Source organism: Hypanus sabinus, chromosome 13, assembly GCF_030144855.1.
Source record: "Hypanus sabinus isolate sHypSab1 chromosome 13, sHypSab1.hap1, whole genome shotgun sequence".
Lineage (NCBI taxonomy): Eukaryota > Metazoa > Chordata > Chondrichthyes > Myliobatiformes > Dasyatidae > Hypanus > Hypanus sabinus.
Window position 1 is genome coordinate 78,020,007 of NC_082718.1, and position 18,325 is coordinate 78,038,331.

General features: G+C 42.1%; 1 pseudogene; it reads right to left on the minus strand.

Annotated features, from left to right (window-relative positions):
- Positions 1–17,601: 17,601 nt before the first annotated feature.
- LOC132403380 (aldehyde dehydrogenase, mitochondrial-like) overlaps positions 17,602–18,325 on the minus strand; it is a 55,410-nt pseudogene continuing 54,686 nt past the window's right edge.

An 18,325-nucleotide genomic window follows, 5' to 3' on the forward strand; every position in this document is an offset into this window, starting at 1 on the left:
AAAGTGCGAGTTGGTGCATCTTGGCAGGTAGGATGGGGAGTGGCATAGCATATTGTTCTAAATGGAGCACCCAGGGATTTGGGTATAAAGTAACACTATTACAGTGGCAGTGACCTGGGTTCAATTCCCACCACTAACTGTGAGGAGTTTGTATGTTCTCCCTGTAACCACGTGGGTTTCCTCCGGGTGCTCCGGTTTGCTTCCACATCCCAAAGGTGTACGAGCTAGTAGGTTGATTGGTTACGTGGGTGCAGTTGGGTGGCTGGTTGAGTTGGAATGGCCTGCTACGGTGTAGTATTTCTAAATGAATTATCGCATCATCATTATGTGCCATGTTATATGACATGGGTGATCATGTAAGTGACCTTGTGATCTGCACCAGCTGCTCATCCAACCATACATCACCTGCTCCCATGGCTTCACGTGACCCTGATCAGGAGGCGGGGACAGGGTGGAGGGGGTTGCTAAGCAGGGGCTACACCTTGCCCAAATGTGACTTGCCGGCTAGTGAAGGAAAGGAGCACCTTACATCCCCCTTTGGTAGAGATGTATCTCCACCCCACTATGTAAATAACTAACTAAATAAATAAACAGAGAAGTTACGCCGAATCTTTATGAACCTCCTCTGGAATTTTGTTTTCACCTCTAGTTAGAAAAGGAAGAATGTGGAGGCATCAGAGAGGGCCTGAGAAAGATTCATGAAAATACCCTGCAGCGACGAGCCAGAGTCACAAGGATATATTGGGGAGGCTGGGTTTGTCTTTCAGACAAGAGAAAGCTGGCAGGCAGATCTTACTGAACTGAGTGGATAGCATTGGGTGGAGAGATCAGGAATAGAGGCTATGAGTACAAAATAAAGGGGTGGACAATTAATTTATGGCATGAAAAGGTTTGGAAGGCTGCAGAGGAGGGTCCAGGTGACAGAACTAGTGAATTGTTCAGGCAATGAACCAGTGCAGATAACAAGACTGAATGGTCTCCTTCAGTGATGTAGCCTTTCTGTGATTCTATGATCCTATGACTTCAGAATAAACTTAGTCTTCGATGACTACTACGAAAATGGGCTAATGGGACACGATCGGACTTGCCTCTGATTGTGTCTATTTCTTGCACTAAGGACTTGCTTAAGCACAGGCGTTTTCCCCTCTCTTCTTCAATATCTTGCATAGATTGTGTATAATTTATATTCTGTGAGTTGTCTGTGCCTGTGATGTCACTGCAAAACAAGTTTCCATTGTACCCCTATCTCACTGTACTTGAAAATAAACTTGATTTGACAAACGGCCTGATCTGCTTCGTAAATAAAAACTCAGTTGTGTACTGGTTGTGTTTATTTTGATACTGCAACACAAGTGTGTAGCATCTCTTGCAGTTTGAAAGGCGACTGACATGTATTGGATTTAAAAATTTAATCGATGGACATTTATTTTCCATCCCACCTCTTAAGAGGCAGAACCAAAATGACATGGTGAGGTGGGTGCGAGCGAGCAGGGGACAGTGCAAGCACTGTTCTGTTGCAGCTGCACAAGTTGGAGATGCTACGCTGATCTGCATCACACTGTCAATGGATAAAAGAGCAAGGGCTTCATGTCAAATCAGATGGTTCTCCACTTTCCATTCAATCATCCTTATCAAAGGGCTTAGCTTTCACTCTGGAGTCTGTTTAATTCTGATAGGACACCACAAGAAGAAAGTACCTCCACTTTAGGGACATAGACTTCCTTAGCAAATTAACCCTTGTTTGGTTCTGAGACCTTTAGAAAGTATTTATTTCCTTGCCATTTTAAAAACAATGCAAGATATTTTCTTTTTCTGTTTGTTCACAGGATCATGGATATACTTAGACTTGCATTGTGGAACTAACGGAGGAAGGTGATTGTCTGTGTGAGGAAGACTGTGGCCCTGTGAGCTTTTATGACCTAACGAGACAACTTAGCATTTCAAGAAGTAACAGCACAGATCACACAGCTGAGGAGGGACGTGTATATAAAGCAGACAATCCTCTACTAAGATGTTAAACTGTGTTAAGTTTTTTAACAGTTTAAATTTTTCCTTACCTTTTGAAAAAATGTCATCACAACGATTGAATAAATTATTGATTACAAAATGTATTAAATAGTTTTCAACTCTCAAAAATCCAACGTGGTCAACTTTTCTTGTTGAATCATTCACTTGTTTTGTGCTGTGGTGTATGACACGGGCGATCATGGTCTTTCCATGACCAAAATTGTGGTCTCTCGGCAAGTTTTTCTACAGACATGGTTTGCCGTTGCTGCCTTCTGGGCAGTGTCTTTACAAGACGGGTGACTCCGGCCATTATCAATAATCTTCAGAGATTGTCTGCCTGGTGTCAGTGGTCACATAACCGGGACTTGTGATCTGCACCGGCTGATTGATCAACCATCCACCACCGGCTCCCGTGGCTTCATGTGACCCCTGATCGGGGGATGGGGGGGGGGAAGCGCCTTACACCTCCTTTGATGGAGACGTATCTCCACCCTGACACACTTGATGAATACTACAACTAAAATCACTGCAGTTGACTGTACAAGTTACAATTGCAAGGACAAAAGTTGTTTCAGGGGCTAATCTTGACCTTTTTTAACATGGGAATATTTTTTGAACTTCATGTTGAGACCAAGACATTGATGAGGTAATACTGTGACCATTCTCTCAATGAAAATCAACACCTGAGTAGGAACAAGTTAACTTAAAGCTGCAGATTCTTTCCACAGAAGATTCTGGAAATGACTGCTGAAGCTGAGGAAATGTTTTCTGAGCCTCAAGGGTGTGAACGCATCCCCGTACAAAAAGAACAAGCTTGTGTATGCTCCTGTCCAATGTAGCAATCAAATAACACAAAGATGTTTCTCCACTACCCTGTCCGGCTTAGCACCACCTTCTGTTTATAAATATGAATAGGCTTGTACTTTTATTTTTGTAAAGTCTATATCTTTGGGTGGCGGGTTGGAGATACGTCTCAACCCAAGGAGGTGTAAGGTGCTCCTTCCCTCCGCTAGCCTGCAGGTCACCCTTGGGCAAGGTGTAGCACCTGCTTAGCTTCCCCCCCTCCGGATCAGGGTCACGTGATACCATGGGTGCAGGTGGTGGGTGGCTGTATAAGCAGCCGGTGCATATCACGTCTTGGTTGTGCAACCACTGACACCAGGCAGAGAGTCTCTGAAGAGTATTGATAGCAGTCGGGGCCACGAGTCTTGTAAAAGACGCTGCCCAGGGGAAGGCAATGGCAAACTATTTCTGTAGAAGAATTTGCTGAGAACAATCATGATCATGGACAGATGGAAGACCATGATTGGCCACATCATACGACATGGCATATAATAATGATGTCATACAACATTGCACATAATGATGCTGATATAGCAGTAGCCATTTCCTGCAAACAAAGGACAGCTATCGCTTTTAGATTTAGGGGAAAAATCAGTGATGAAAGTTCAGAATTGGAAGATCTTGCCTCCTACATAATGGGAACATGATCCGTTCGCTTCCACGGAGTGAAAGTCAGAAGTGTGTGTAAAATAACAAGGTGTACAAGGAGCATCCCATCGGTGACTTCTGGGTTGTCCACTGCCACTGAAAATGAAAAGCAGGATTTCCCATCCCAATACGGAAACAAGATATGCTTAATTAATATGTCATAAATAAAGGAGATAGGTTGTTGGGATTCTAGCTTGACATGGAGACAAAGGCTGTTGCATGCAACATGAGGATTTAAAGTTACAACCCACAACTGATAAACATCACCTTTGAACTTAACGGCTTGATTCAGTCTCAAAAGACTTTGTTGTCTTTGAGTCTCGGTGCTATCTTGGTGATAGACTGGCTGTGCTGTTTATCTTTCAGTTACATTCCAAGGACAGAAAAAGGGAAGGGAAGATTTTGAATTACTGTATAACGTTTTAAATCTGTTTCATTGTTTTAGATACTTTATCATTCACAGTCGGCTGGTGGAAGTAGTGTATTATACCCTCACAGAAACGCAAGCCACAGAAATCTTACTTTCTTGATTCGCTCCTCGTGCTTTAGGAGCGGAATCAAACTGAACTTCCATATCTACATCCTGTAGTAAAGTACAGTTCTGTTTCAACTTCTTGCCATACTGAGCTATTCTCAAGATTATTTTATTTCAGGATGAATTATTACTTTCCTGTTTTTCTGTTTGCCACCCTCAGTGACTATATCATATCTGATAGTCATGGTCTGCAAAACACATTTGTTAATAACCAGCAAAAGGCAAATTTATAAATATTTTTAATGAACTTTAGGATACGGTACCAATGCAGATCCCTTGACACGAGGATCATCCACATGCAGGTTTGCTATTCCTCTTTCTATTTCTATATATATATTTATCTATTTACTACGTTGTAACTTAAAGTAATGCTATGCCTGCACTGTACTGCTGCCACAAATTTCCTGACTTATGTCAGTGACAGTAAATGTGATTAAGCTTATCTACAAATCATTAGAGTATCAATTATCCTTTTAATCTTTTTCATTGATTTAAAAGAATAAGGATAAATACAAATCAGAGGAGAGGTTACCTCAAATACAAGTATCAATTGTCAGAGGTTCTGTGAAAAGATAGGAAATGAATTGTTGGGGAATTTCAAGTGGGGTATTTAAAAATAACAGATTGGCATAAACTGGTAAGAAAAGAAAGTGTTCCTGAAGCGTCTCTTCTGCATCAGTGAGACTCGTTGTAAATTGGGCAATCGGTTCATCAAGCACCTCCTCTCCATCTGCCAAAAGCGGAACTTCCTAGTGGCCAAACATTTTAATTCCTATTCCCATTCCCATTCCGACATGTCAGTCCATGGCCTCCTCAGGGTGGAGGAGCAACACCTTATATTCCGTCTGGGTAGCCTCCAACCTGATGGCATGAATATCGATTTCTCCTTCCGGTTAAAAAAAACTCCCACCCTTCCTCTATTCCTCACTCTGATCTTTCACCTCTTCTGACCTGCCTATTACCTCCCCCAGGTCCTCCCTCCTTCCCCGTTTCCTATGCTCCACTCTCCCCTCCTATCAGATTCCTTCTTCTTCAAGCCATGACATTTCCACCCACCTTGCTTCACCTATCACCTTCCAGCTAACCTCCTTACCTACCCCTCACCTTTTTATTCTGGCATCACTCCCCTTCCTTCTCAGTCCTGAAGAAGGGTCTCAGCCCAAAACATCAACTGTTTATTAATTTCCTGCTGAGTTCCTCCAGCCATTTGTGTGTGTCGCTAAGAAAATACATTACTTGGTTTAGTCACTTGCTTCATGGCCTACCTCACTCTTATCTCTATTTTTACTGGTATTATGCACAAAAGCAACAGTTAGAATAAGTGGCCCAATAAGGCAGCTTGCCTAGGGGCCTAAGTGAGTATTAAACCCTCAGATCAGAAAGTATCCTTGTCAAAATTGAAATGAAGGGTTAGAGGTTTCTATATTTTGATGAAAGAAAACTTCCCATGTCCCTAATTTTACTCCCCTTCCCTCTAATCTTCTTACCCATTAAGTTAAACATGTAACTTCTGTTCTTAATCCCTCTTCCAGGGGAAATGATCCTTCTTGCTCATTCTTGGGATCCACAAAAAACACGAAGCTATCCAACCATACCTCATAGTGGAAGATTTCCAGTCAAGCTGCATCCTTATAAATCTCCTCTGAAACCTCTCCAGTGCAATCACATCTGCCCTGTGATAGATTGTCCAGAACTGTACAGCAGACTCAAGATGTGGCTCAGTCAGTGTAACCTCACTCCTCCAAACTGAATTCTACTCATCACTTTGCTGCCCAACCAACTCAACTGAAAGTATCCTCCTCCATGCCAACTCCAGGATCAAATTTTGTATTTTTGGCAAACTTCATCGTGCAACTTACATTAAAGTCCAAATTAGGGACTGGATACGAGATCAACCTGAAACAACTTCCAAACACTACAGATCCTGCCAAAGAGTGAATTTTGGATCCAATTTTCCATTCAGGTGTTCTGGTGAACTGAAACACTGAAACTGATTCTCTCTCTTGCTTACCTGTTGAGTATTTTCAATTTGTGCGGCTTTGTTTCACATTTCTAACATCTGGAATATTTTATTACAAATACCAGTCTCTCAGTCTCCCTTAGATCCAGCTTACTTTTGATTTTTGTGCCTATTTGCTTTGATTAAAACTACACAAATGAGAAGTGTATTGTTTATTTATTGAGATACGGCCCGGAATAGGCCCTTCGAGCCACGTCGCCCAGCAATCTCCCAACTTAACTCTAGCCTAATCACGGGACAACTTACAATGCCCAATGAACCTACCGACCATCACTTCTTTGGACTGTGGGAGGAAACTGGAGCACCCGGAGGAAACCCACACGGTCACAGGGAGAACGAACGAATTCCTTACAGGCAGCAACGGGAACGGAAGCCGGGTCGCTGGCACTGAAAGGCGTTGTGCTCACAGCTAAGCTTTGACGCTGGCCCAGCAACCCTCCTTGTTACTTCTCCCACAAAAATTCTCAGATACGTCCTTCCCTTAACAGAGATTCCGATTACTTATTGCTGTGGATTTCAGCATCTGCTGTCTCTTCTGCCTTCCCTTAACAAATTCCTGTGATCGTCCTTGAAAAATCCGTGCCTTTCTAATTGAAGTTTTATCTTATTATTAGAATAGATCCTAATAATTTGCTCACCATCTAAGTCAAACCAATTGGCTTATAATTAATTGTTTTACCCCTTTCTTTTTTAAAAATAACAGTCTAATGTTGCCATGTTCAAGTTTGCTGATGACACTACTGTCGTAGGCTGAATCACAGGTGGGGATGGATCAACATTTAGGAGGAAGATTGAAAGTCTGGCGGAGTGGTGTCAGAACAACAACTTCCTACTCAGTGTCAGGAAGATCAAGGAGCTGATTTTGGCTTCTGGAAGAGGGACCCAAAGGTCCATGATCCCCCTCGCTGGGGGATCAGAGGTGGAGAGGGTCAGCAACTTTAAATCCCTCAGTGTTATTATTTTGGAGGACCGGTCCTGGGCCCAGCAGATAAGCACAATTGTGAAGAAACATGGCAGCACCTGTACTTCCTTGGGAGTTTGCAAAGATTTGGCATGAGATCTAAAACTTTGACAAACTTCTATAGATGTGTTGTGGAGAGTACACTGACTGGCTGCATCACAACCTGGAATGGAAACACCAATGTCCTTGAATGGAAAATCCTACAAGAATAGTAGATACGGTCAATGTTTCCTTTAAATTGTAATGACTAGAGTGGGTAAAAATCTTGTGCTGTGCAAGTTTTTTGCCCAGTGACAACAATATATGTGCACTGAATTTTATATACAGAGGTATTCATATTAACAGGTAGCAAAACTGTCAATAAGAACATTGATCTCCTTTGGGTTTGATTGTTTTCACTGTTGTTCATCAGCACTCTCATAAAGCTTACCTAGCAGGCCTGTAGCGGGTAATGTAGGATTTCCTCTCCAGTGCTTTTGCACACCGTCCATATGTAATTTGTTTGCTAGCTGACATTTTAAAATGACAAGTTTCCAAATGTCACTTCACTTCTTCCCACTTGCAAACTCTCCAGCAACCTTTGCATGGCAACAATGCACGCAGCTAACACCAGTTTCTGTATTGTATGTAAATATTAACGTAGCTGCATGTTCCTGACCTCATGAGCTTTCAGTGCAGCAGTTTCTACTGTTTCATTAAGCCTTTGCTCTAAATAAGCTTCATGCCCTTTGCTTCCTTGGAATTTGATGTAGTGAATCAATAATTTCTTCAATAAAAATAGTATAAATAAACCAGTTCTAAAATCTGCAGACAAATTATCACAAACTCCACGTTGTCAACACAGTCCACATCATAAACCGGAAAAGGAAATGTGATTATGTACGAACATGAAATGGTAGAGGGTGACAACCTTTCGTGCGCAGTTTAAATTCCTTTGTGCGCCAGTGGCAAAGGATGTGTGTGTGTGCACACACACACACACACACCTTAGAGTGAACAGTGGATATGGCCCAGTCCATCATGGGTAAAGCCCTCCCCACCATTGAGCACATCTACATGAAACACTGTCATAAAAAAGCAGCATCCATTTTCAGGGACCCCCACCCAGGACACGCTCTCTTCTTGCTGCCACCATCCGGAAGAAGGTACTCACACCACCAGGTTCAGGAACAGTTACTACCCCTGATCCATCAGGCTGTTGAACCAAAGGGGATAACTTCACTTGCCTCATCATTGAAATGTTCCCAAAGCCAATTGGACTCACTTTCAAGGACTCTTCATCTCATGTTCTCAATATTCACGGCTTATTTATTTATTTATCTATCTATCTATCTATCTATCTATCTATCTATCTATCTATCTATTTATCTGTCTGTCCTTTCATTCATCCATCCATTTATCTATCTGTTTGTTTGTTTGTTTATTTATTTATTATTCCTTTCTTTTTGCATTTGCACTGTTTGTTGTCTTCTGCACACTGGTTGAATGCCCACATTCGTTGGCCTTTCATTGATTCTGTTATGGTTATCATTCTCTAGATTTGTTGAGTATACCTACAGGAAAATGAATCTCGGGGTTGTACATGATGACATAGATGTACTTCGATAATAAATTAACTTTGAACTTTAATGAATCCTTGTGACTGCCCTTGATTAATAAGATTGCTCTTATTAGAACAGTGTCCATATCAGAATTTCTCAACTGGGGTTCTGCGAGACATCATGATTTAAAAAAAAACATTGTTTTTTGAACTCTGCACATGTGCGATTCTAGAGCTGTTTTACAAGCATTTAATGGACTTGCCCAACTTGTGCTGTGACATTAGCCTCTCCTTCCTGAATTACCTCCCCTTGTGCACCGCCAACTGACTTATGGGAGCAAATAAACTAACAGTGTAGCAGAAAATTGGAGAGACAGTTTCATTCTAAAGTTGGTCCAGCGTGGTGATTTTTGAAGAGGAGGTGTGAGTTGGAAGAGGAGGATTCTAGCTCCAGGCCTATGGACAATTCTGATAAGGTTAATGAGAAGAATTACACTCTCCTGAGTCATTTCACTGCACTAGTGCAACAACGGACACAAAGGCCGTCTTTACAATGAAAGCTACTGTTCAATGGGCTTTACATGGACTGGTGATACAAGTGATCCTGTTCCATTGTGCCTCGTCTGTGGCAAGCAACTTACTAATGCAGCAATAGCTCCAATGGAATTGAAAAGACACTTAACTAGAAATCATAGGCATATGACACTTAAAAGAAGTGCTGATTATTTTAAATGACTGTTGGAAGCTGAAAACAAACAGATTAAATCTTTTGAAAATAAAGTCACAGTCAGTAAAAGGAATTAGGAAGCAAGTTATTTAATAGCTTTAAGACCAGTTCACTAGAGAATGTTTAAAAAAAACTGTATGAAACCTGGACAAAGAGCACACCAATCTCCTGCTACATACAGAAATCTGGTGGCTTAGCAGAGCAAGAATTGTTAACAGGCTGTTTGAGCTGAAAGGTGACTTACAGGAGTACTTTCAAGAAAATAGTAGCCCAGATTTTTCTGAATGCTTTGAAGATGAAGAATGGCTGCAGAAACTAGTTTACTTAGCAGACACTTTACATCATATGAACCAGTTGAACAAGACTCTGCAAGGCCCTGGAGAGAATGATTTGACTTCAAGTGACAAGATTCTTGGATTTAAAAGGAAACTGAATCTTTAGAAAAATCATGTTGTAAAAGGAAATCTTGAAATGTTTCCACTGCTGCTTGGCTTGAGAGTGAGGAAGGATATCAGAAAGTCTCTAGTCTTATTGAAAATCATCTGGAAGAACTGCAGAACAAAATCGATCAGTATTTTCCTGCCTTTCGACACAAGTGTATGACTTGGTGAGGGACCCTTTCTCTGAATCTTCTGCTCAGCCTGAGAAGAGGAGGAACTTTGTGAGCTGCAGACTGATCATGCACTCAAGTTGAGATTTACTGACCTGCGCCTGGGCAGATTGTGGATTTCTGTGAAAGAAGAGTATCCTGCCATTCATAGGAAAACAATAAACATTTCACTACAGTTTTCAACTTCTTACATGTGTGAGCAAGCTTTTTTTTGTTTAACAAGCATCAAGAGCAAGGATAGAAATCATCTAATTTTCGTTGAAGGTGAAATCTGTGTGTGCTTATCTCAAGTTTGACTCAGAATTGAGAAAGTTATTATGTTTGCTTTTTGAGTATTTAAAATTTATGAAAGGGAAAGAAAGGTTTATTTAAAAAAAGTTAAGCTAAGCTTAACTATCTGTGTTTTTTTCCAAGAAAGGTTGGCTAAAAGTTCATTCTCTACTCAAAAGAGCATTGACAATGATTTTGGATTATTACATCTACAACTTACTGATCTTGCATAATGTACTGTGAGCTGTAATATAATAATTTTTATGCAAGGGTTCTTTGTGACCTGAAAACTATTTGAAGAGCTCCTCCAGGACAAAAAGGTTGAGAAAGGCTGGTCTATATTAATAGAATTATCTTGAAATCAAACTAACTGGCTTATAATTATTTGTTACATCCCTTTCTCCTTTTTTTCAAGCAACAATCCAATGTTGCCAATGCCCAGTCGACTGTGTTTAGGGAGGATTGGAAAACGATATGTTTTTCTCAACAGCTTTAGTTTCCCACTTATTTACTCTGTAATCTTGCAGAATATGTTGCGGTCTGAAGTCTCACAGACACAGAGCACTGAAGAGGCAGCCAGGCAGCTGATGGGTTGTTTATCTGGGTATCCAATCTCACTTTGAAATGTTAAATGATGGTCTACATGCACACAGAAAGCCACTTTATCAGTTCTATGGAATTATTTATCACGGTTTTGTGTTACGTACTGTGATCAAAGACTTATTTGCTGTTGAAACAACTCCAGACAGTGATGCTGAGATACATCCTAGGATGTGCTGGGACACATCATCAGTGATGTAACCTGCGTCGTTAGGTGTTTCTGGTCTTTCAACATCAGACGTTCTTACCCAGGTGACCCAGCCAGGTTGACCGGGACCCGGCTTGTGTCCCAGTAGCATCAGTCCACGGGTCACACCACTTGATCCACAGCCATCTGGAGGCTCGCTCAGCAGTCCTGGTGGCTCTTTTCTTTCTATAATGCCAAGGAGAGAGTAGATTTTTAATCTATAAACCTATAAGGCTAATCAACAATACAAAAGGATAAATTTTCAGAATCAGAATCAGTTTTAATATTACTGGCACGTGTCATGATTTCTTTTTGTTTAGCAGTACACTGCAGTACATAATTATGTAGTGCAAAAAGAGAACAAAAAGTACTGAGGAAGTGTTCATTGTCCGTAATCTGATGGCAGAGGGGAAGAAGCTGTTCCTAAAACATTGAGTGTGTGTCTTCAGGCTCCTGTACCTCCTCCCTGATGGTCAAAGTGAGAAGAGAGCATGTTCTGGGTACTGGGTGATGGGGGGTCCTTAATGATGGGTGCCTCCTTTCCAAGGCACCACCTTTTGAAGGTCTCCTGAATGGTGGGAGGTTAGTGCCCATGATGGAGCTGGCTGTGTTTACAACTTTCAGCAGCTTTTCCCAATCCTGTGGAACACCCCCCCCCCCCCCCACCCCGTCCCCATTCCACAGCATGAAGCCACCGGTGAGAATGCACTGCACAGCACGCCTTTAGAAATTTGCCAGTGTCTTTGGTGACATACCAAATCTTCTCAAACTCCTAATGAAATATAGCCACTGTCATGCCTTCTTTGAATTTGTATCAAAATGTTGGAGTCAGGATAGATCTTCAGATGTTGACACTCAGTTGAAACTTGAAACTGCTCACCCTTTCCTCTGCTGATCCCTCGATGAGGACTGGTGCATGTTCCCTCATCTTCCCCTTCCTGAAGTCCACAATCAATTCCTTGGTCTTATTGATGTTGAGTGCAAGGTTTTTGCTACAACACCACTCAACCAGCTGATCTATCTCACCTCTGTATGCCTCTCATCATCATCTGAAATTCTGCCAATAATAGTTGTATCATCAGCAAAACTATAGATGGTGCTTGAGCTGTGTTTAGCCACACAGTCATGGGTGTAGAGAGAATAGAGCAGTGGGCTAAACACACATCCTTGAGGTGTGCAGCTGTTGTTTGTCAATGAGGGGGAGATGTTATTCCCAATCCACACAGACTGTTGTCTCCCGGTGAGGAAGTCAAGGATCTATTTTCAGATGGAGGTACAGAGGCCAGGTTATGGAGTTTTTTGATTAGAACTGAGGACATAATTGTGTTGAACACTGATCTGCGGTCAATAAGCAGCAGCCAGACATAATTATTACAATTGTCAGGGTATCCAGCCTGTGTGGAGAGCCAGTGAGATTGCATCTGCAGTAGACCTAGGCAAATTGCAGCGGGTCCTGGTCTTTGCTTAGACAAACCTCTCAAAGCACTTTGTCGCGGTAGATGTGAGTGCCACTAGGGGATAGTCATTGAGGCAGCTCACCCTGCTCTTCTTGGAAACTGCTATGATTGGTACCCTTTCAAAGCAGGTGGGAACTTCCAAATGCAAAAGTGAGAGATTGAAAATGCCTTTGAACACTCCCGACAGTTGGTTGACACAGGTTTTCAATGCCCTACCCTTGATGCTTGCAAGGGTTCACCCTCTTGAAGGATGTTTTGACGTTGACCTCTGAGACAGACATTACAGGGTCACGGATGCTGCAGGGATTTGCTCAGGTGTCATTTTAATCTCCCTTTCAAAAGGCATTGAGTTCACCTGAGAGTGAACCATCACGGCCATTCATGATGTTAGGTTTCGTCTTGTGGGAAGTAATGGCCTGTAAGCACTGCCAGAGTTAACATGCATCTGATTCTGTCTCTAACTTCAACCAAAATTGATCTTTTGCTCTCAAAATAGTCTTCCGTAAGTCACACCCAGACTTCTTGTATAGTTTTGAATCTCCGGTCTTGAGCACCACAGATCTAGGCTTCAGCAGACTATGAATGTCCTGATTCATCCACGGCTTTTAGTTTGGGTGTGTTCCCAAAGGCACACAGGGCTCGGTAAATCAGGGACAACTGTGGTGTACTCATTCAGGTTTGAAGATGAATCTTCGTTGGGCTGGAAGGGTCTGTTACTGTGCAGAATTTCTATCTGTGATGTCATATGACTTGAGCAATCATGGATTTCCTGACCATGATTGTTCTTGGCAAATTTGAGATCACATAACTCTTTACAGCAGCTTTTTTAGTTATGCTATTTGAGTTGCTTTGCAATATTGCCTTTTGCTGAAATGCATCAATTCTTTGGCTTCTTTTCTGCAAGGTACAAACTCTTGATAATCAGGAGGACACACCACAGACCCTTGTTACTCCAAACCATCAGAAGAAAGTAAATTAACATCACAGTGTACCTGATGTGTAACTGAATAATCATGCAAAGAGAACGTTAACATTCAGTAAGTGAAGGTTATTGCACATTTCATCAGGATCAGGTTTAATATCACCGGTGTATGTCATGAAATTTGTTGACTTCAAGGCAGCAGTATATTGCAGTGCATAATAATAGAGTGAAAAAAACTGTGAATTGCAGTGAGTACATATAGTTAAATTAAATACCTAGTGCAAAAATAGAAATAAAAAGTAGTAAGGGTTCAATGTCCATTCAGTAATCAGGTGGCAGAGGGGAAGAAGCTGTTCCTGAATGAATGAGTGTGTGCCCCCAGGCTCCTGTATCTCCTACCTGATGGTAACAATGAGAACAAGGCATGACCTGGGTGATGGAGTTTTTTAATGACGGATGCCGCCTTTTTAAGGCATTGCTCCTTGAAGATGTTCTGGATTCTATGAAGTCTTGCTCTCATGATGGAGTTGACAAAGTTTACAATTCTCAGCAGATTTCTTTGATCCTGCAGTAGACCCCCCCCCCACCACCATACTAGATGGTGGTGCAGCCAGTTGGAATGCTCTCCACAGTGTGTCTGTAGAAATTCTTGAATGCTTTTGGTGACATATCAAATCTGCTCAAACTCCTAATGAAATATAGCCCCTGATCTGCTCTCTTTGTAGCTTCATCACTATTTTGACCTAGATCCCAATTACAAATGAATGAGCTCTTTACTGCATTTTGAGGAAAGAATACTAGCTACTCTTGCTAACTATTGTGAAAGAAAATCTTCTTCAAACTATTAAAAACCAGCGAGTCTTCACATCATTCCTCATTTGTTTAAAGCTATGTGTAACATTTTCCAAAGAAAGTTAATGATGCAGAGGCTGCTGTCAGAACTATATGGTCCACATAAATCAAATGTATTCATTGTTGATTCTCTACAGGTTTCTTTGATTCTGCAGTAGACACCTCCCCCCCCCCATACTAGATGATGATGCAGCCAAGTCTGCAGTTTATCTGTAGAAATTTTCGAGTGTTTTTGGTGACATACCGAATCTTCTCAAACTCCTAGTGAAATATAGCTGCTGTCATGTTTTCTTTGTAGCTGCATCACAATTTTGACCTAAATCTTAATTACAAATGAATGAGCTCTCAGAGATATCATTGCTCTTTACTACATTTGGGGGAAAGAATACTGGTTACTCTTACTAACTATTGCAAAAAGAAATTCTTCTTCAAAATGTTACATCATTTCTCATTTGTATAAAGCTATGTGTAACACTTTCCAAAGAAAGGTAATGATGCAGAGGCTGCTGTCAGAAATATATGGTCCACATAAACAGATGCATTTATTCACAAACAAGAGAAAATCTGCAGATGCTGGAAATCCAAGCAATGCACACAAAATGCTGGAGAGCTCAGCCGGCCAGGCAGCATCTATGGAAAACAGTAAACAGTCAATGTTTCAGGCCGAGACCCTTCAGCAGGAATGGAGAAAAAAAAATGAGTAAATTTAAGAGGTGGGGTGAGGGGAGGGGAGAGAGAAACACAAGGTGGTCGGTGAAACCAGGAGGGAGGAGGGGTGAAGCAAAGAGCTGGAAGTTGATCAGTGAAAGAGATACAAAGCTGGGGAAGGGGAGTCTGATAGGAGAGGACAGAAAGCCATGGAAGAAAGAAAAGAAGGGAGGAGCACCAGAGGGAGGCGATAGGCAGGCCTTCTGCCTATACTGAGATAAGATGAGAGAGGGAAAGGGGATGGGGAATGGTGAAGGGGGGGGCATTACTGGAAGTTTGAGAAATCGATGTTCATGCCATCAGGTTGGAGGTTACCCAGATGAAATATAAGGTGTGGTTCCTTCAACCTGAGTGTGACCTCATCAAGACAGTAGAGAAGGCCATGTAATGACATATCGGAATGGGAATGGGAAGTGGAATTAAAATGGATGGCCACTGGGAGATCCCGCTATTACTGGCGGACAGAGTGTAAATGCTCGGTGAAGCGGTCTCCCAATCTGAGTTGTGTTTCACTGATATACAGGAAGCCACATTGCGAGCACCAGACACAGTTAATGACCCCAACAGACTCACAGGTGAAGTGTTGCCTCACCTGGAAGGACTGTTGGGGGCCCTGAATGGTAGTGAGGGAGGAGGTGTAGGGGCAGGTGTAGCACTTGTTTCACTTGCAAGGATAAGTGCCAGGAGGGAGATTCAGTGGGAAGGAACAATTGGACAAGGGAGTGATCCCTGTGGAAAGCAGAGTGGGAGGGAGGGGGAGGTAAAGATGAGCTTGGTGATGGGGTCCTGTTGGAGATGGCAAAAGTTGTGGAGAATTATGTGCTGGACACGGAGGATGGTGGGGTGGGAGATGAGCTGGATGCAGAAGATGGGGGGAGTGGTGAGCTAGGTGCAGAGAATGGAGGGGTGGTAAGTGATGCTGGACATGGAGGCTTGTGCATTTTCACCCATGTGATTATGTATCACCCTGGACGTACTAGGATATTTCCTCTGCCCATCTTACCAACTAATAAACATCATCCTGAGCCTATGACTATAGTCACTGTCAAAAACACCACCAGATTTGGTACCTCACAGAATATTTTATTTATTGATTGATTGATATATTTATTGGGGTGTCGGGGTGGAGATACGTTTGTACCAAAGGAGGTGTATAGCATTCCTTCTCTCTTCTTGTCTTGGGAAAGGTGTAGCATCTGCTTAGCCCCCTGATCAGGGTCACATGAAGCCATGGGAGCAGGTGGTGGATGGTCGTATGAGCAGCTGGTGCAGATCACAAGTCCTGGTTATGTGACCACTGACACCAGGCAGACAATCTCTGAAGAGTATTGATAATGACTGGGGTCACCCATCTTGTAAAGACACTGCCCAGAAGAAGGCAATGGCAAACCACTTCTGTAGAAAAATTTGCCAAGAACAATGATGGACATGGAAAGATCATGATTACCTACATCCATACAACACAGCACATAACAAATAACTCACAGTGCTTAAGACATTATTGTCCAATTAGGATAAATGCCGGACTTCATTTCTAGTTTACGCTAACGTAAGCTAACATTAACAAAACTCTTAATTTTGTTAATAATAGAGCAGTCAGGTGATTGCAGTTGGTGATGTGGAAGAAAACCTAGAGGAGGCACCTTACTAACAGCTTTCCTGTGACTGTATAATGAAATCTATAATGTATAATGAAGTTTATGATTGTAGAGACTAAGGGACTGAATATAAAAATAACCTGACAGATTAAGTGATTAGACTAACATGAAGGAGTGGAGAGTAGCAGCTACCTCTAAGAACAGAATATAAAAAGATAAACATGCATATTTTGGAAGATTTTGGGTAAAAATGTAAAAGGACATCAGATTCCGATTCAGTTTATTGTCATTTAGGAACCACAAATGCAATGCAGTTAAAAAAATGAGACAACGTTCCTCCAGAGTGATATCACAAAAACACGTGACAAAACAGACTACACCAGAAAATCCACATAACGTTTGGCAATCCCCAATCCAGAGTCCGGAGATGATGCTGCATATTAATATCACACTACCATTTTAGCATGTGCCCCGGAAAGGAGCTCCAATTCCACCAGACAAAACAAGACCAAGAACTAAAGCTACAAGACCTGCACGAAACCACATAATTACAACAGAGCAAACAATAACAAAATTGATAAAAAAAAACAGACCATGGGCACAGTAAAAATAGTCCAAAGATGTTAGAAGACCATAAGTTCAAAAGAAACCACCACGCAGTTTCCACAAGTCCTCAGGGTCCCCGACAGACTCGCCATCCCACGCCAGCGGCAGAAGGGAGTACCCCCGCTATGGACTTCCAAGGTGCCGCCCGACTCAGACTTGCAGACACAGCACACACTGAAAGCTCCATCTAACCCAGCTTCGCAGACACAGCACACACTGAAAGTGACCCGACCGCAGCGGACTCCGAGTCCATCGAACCTCCGAGCCTCCGACCATCCCCTCCGGCACAGCTTCTCCGAGCATCATCCTCTGCTGAGCGTATTAAGATGCCTCTGTCAATGGTCATCGGCAACGTGACCCCGAGGACTGGGGGCCTGTTCTTCCCAGCAGTGGCCCAGACCTCACAGTAGCAGTAGCAATGAAGCAGGTCTTCCTGAAGATTTCCACGGTTCCTCCGTGCTCCCACATCTGTTTTTCATCAGATTAGGATTGTGCACGGCACCCCACTTCACAAATAACAGATAATCAGCTCCGGAGTGGCCGCTGCAAGCTGCGTCGCGCCGCCATCTTGGAAAGGTAGATCAAAAACTTTTCATAAACTGCATTGATATTCATTAAATTCTAATCTGGGGTTACATTGTTAACACTTATTACTCACAGTCTTTACTTCAGTGTAGGCTGCTAATCTGTCCTCTCCAAGTTCCCGCCCAATGCCAGAAGCTTTGTATCCACCAAATGGAGCCTGAGCTCCAATCACATTATAGCAGTTTATCCTGTAGCAGGGAGACGTGGTTAATAGAGGTACAAATTAAGAAATCAGCTTTAAAACAAAAATATTTTATTGCCAATTGGTGCTTTTCTAATGAACAAAACTTCGTTGGCCTGTGTCAGAAGTACAAATATATTGAAATAGTTTCTGAGGAAACTTGGAATGAAAGTTTTAAATTGGTTAACACTTCATTGCTATGTGCCCGTCATTCCCTTTTACAAATTAAAGTGGTTCATAGGGCTCACATTTCTTTTATTCAGATATATCTCCTTTCTGTGATAGATGTAGTAATGGAGAAGCTTCATTAATTCACATGTTTTGGACATGTCCGAGCCTTGAAAGATACTGGAAGTAAGTATTCCAAACTTGCTCGGTACTTTTCAAGGTAAATTTTAAGCCTAACCCTTTGACCACATTATTTGGTATTGGAGGAAAAGACTTTATTTTGGAGACAGCTGATTTGCA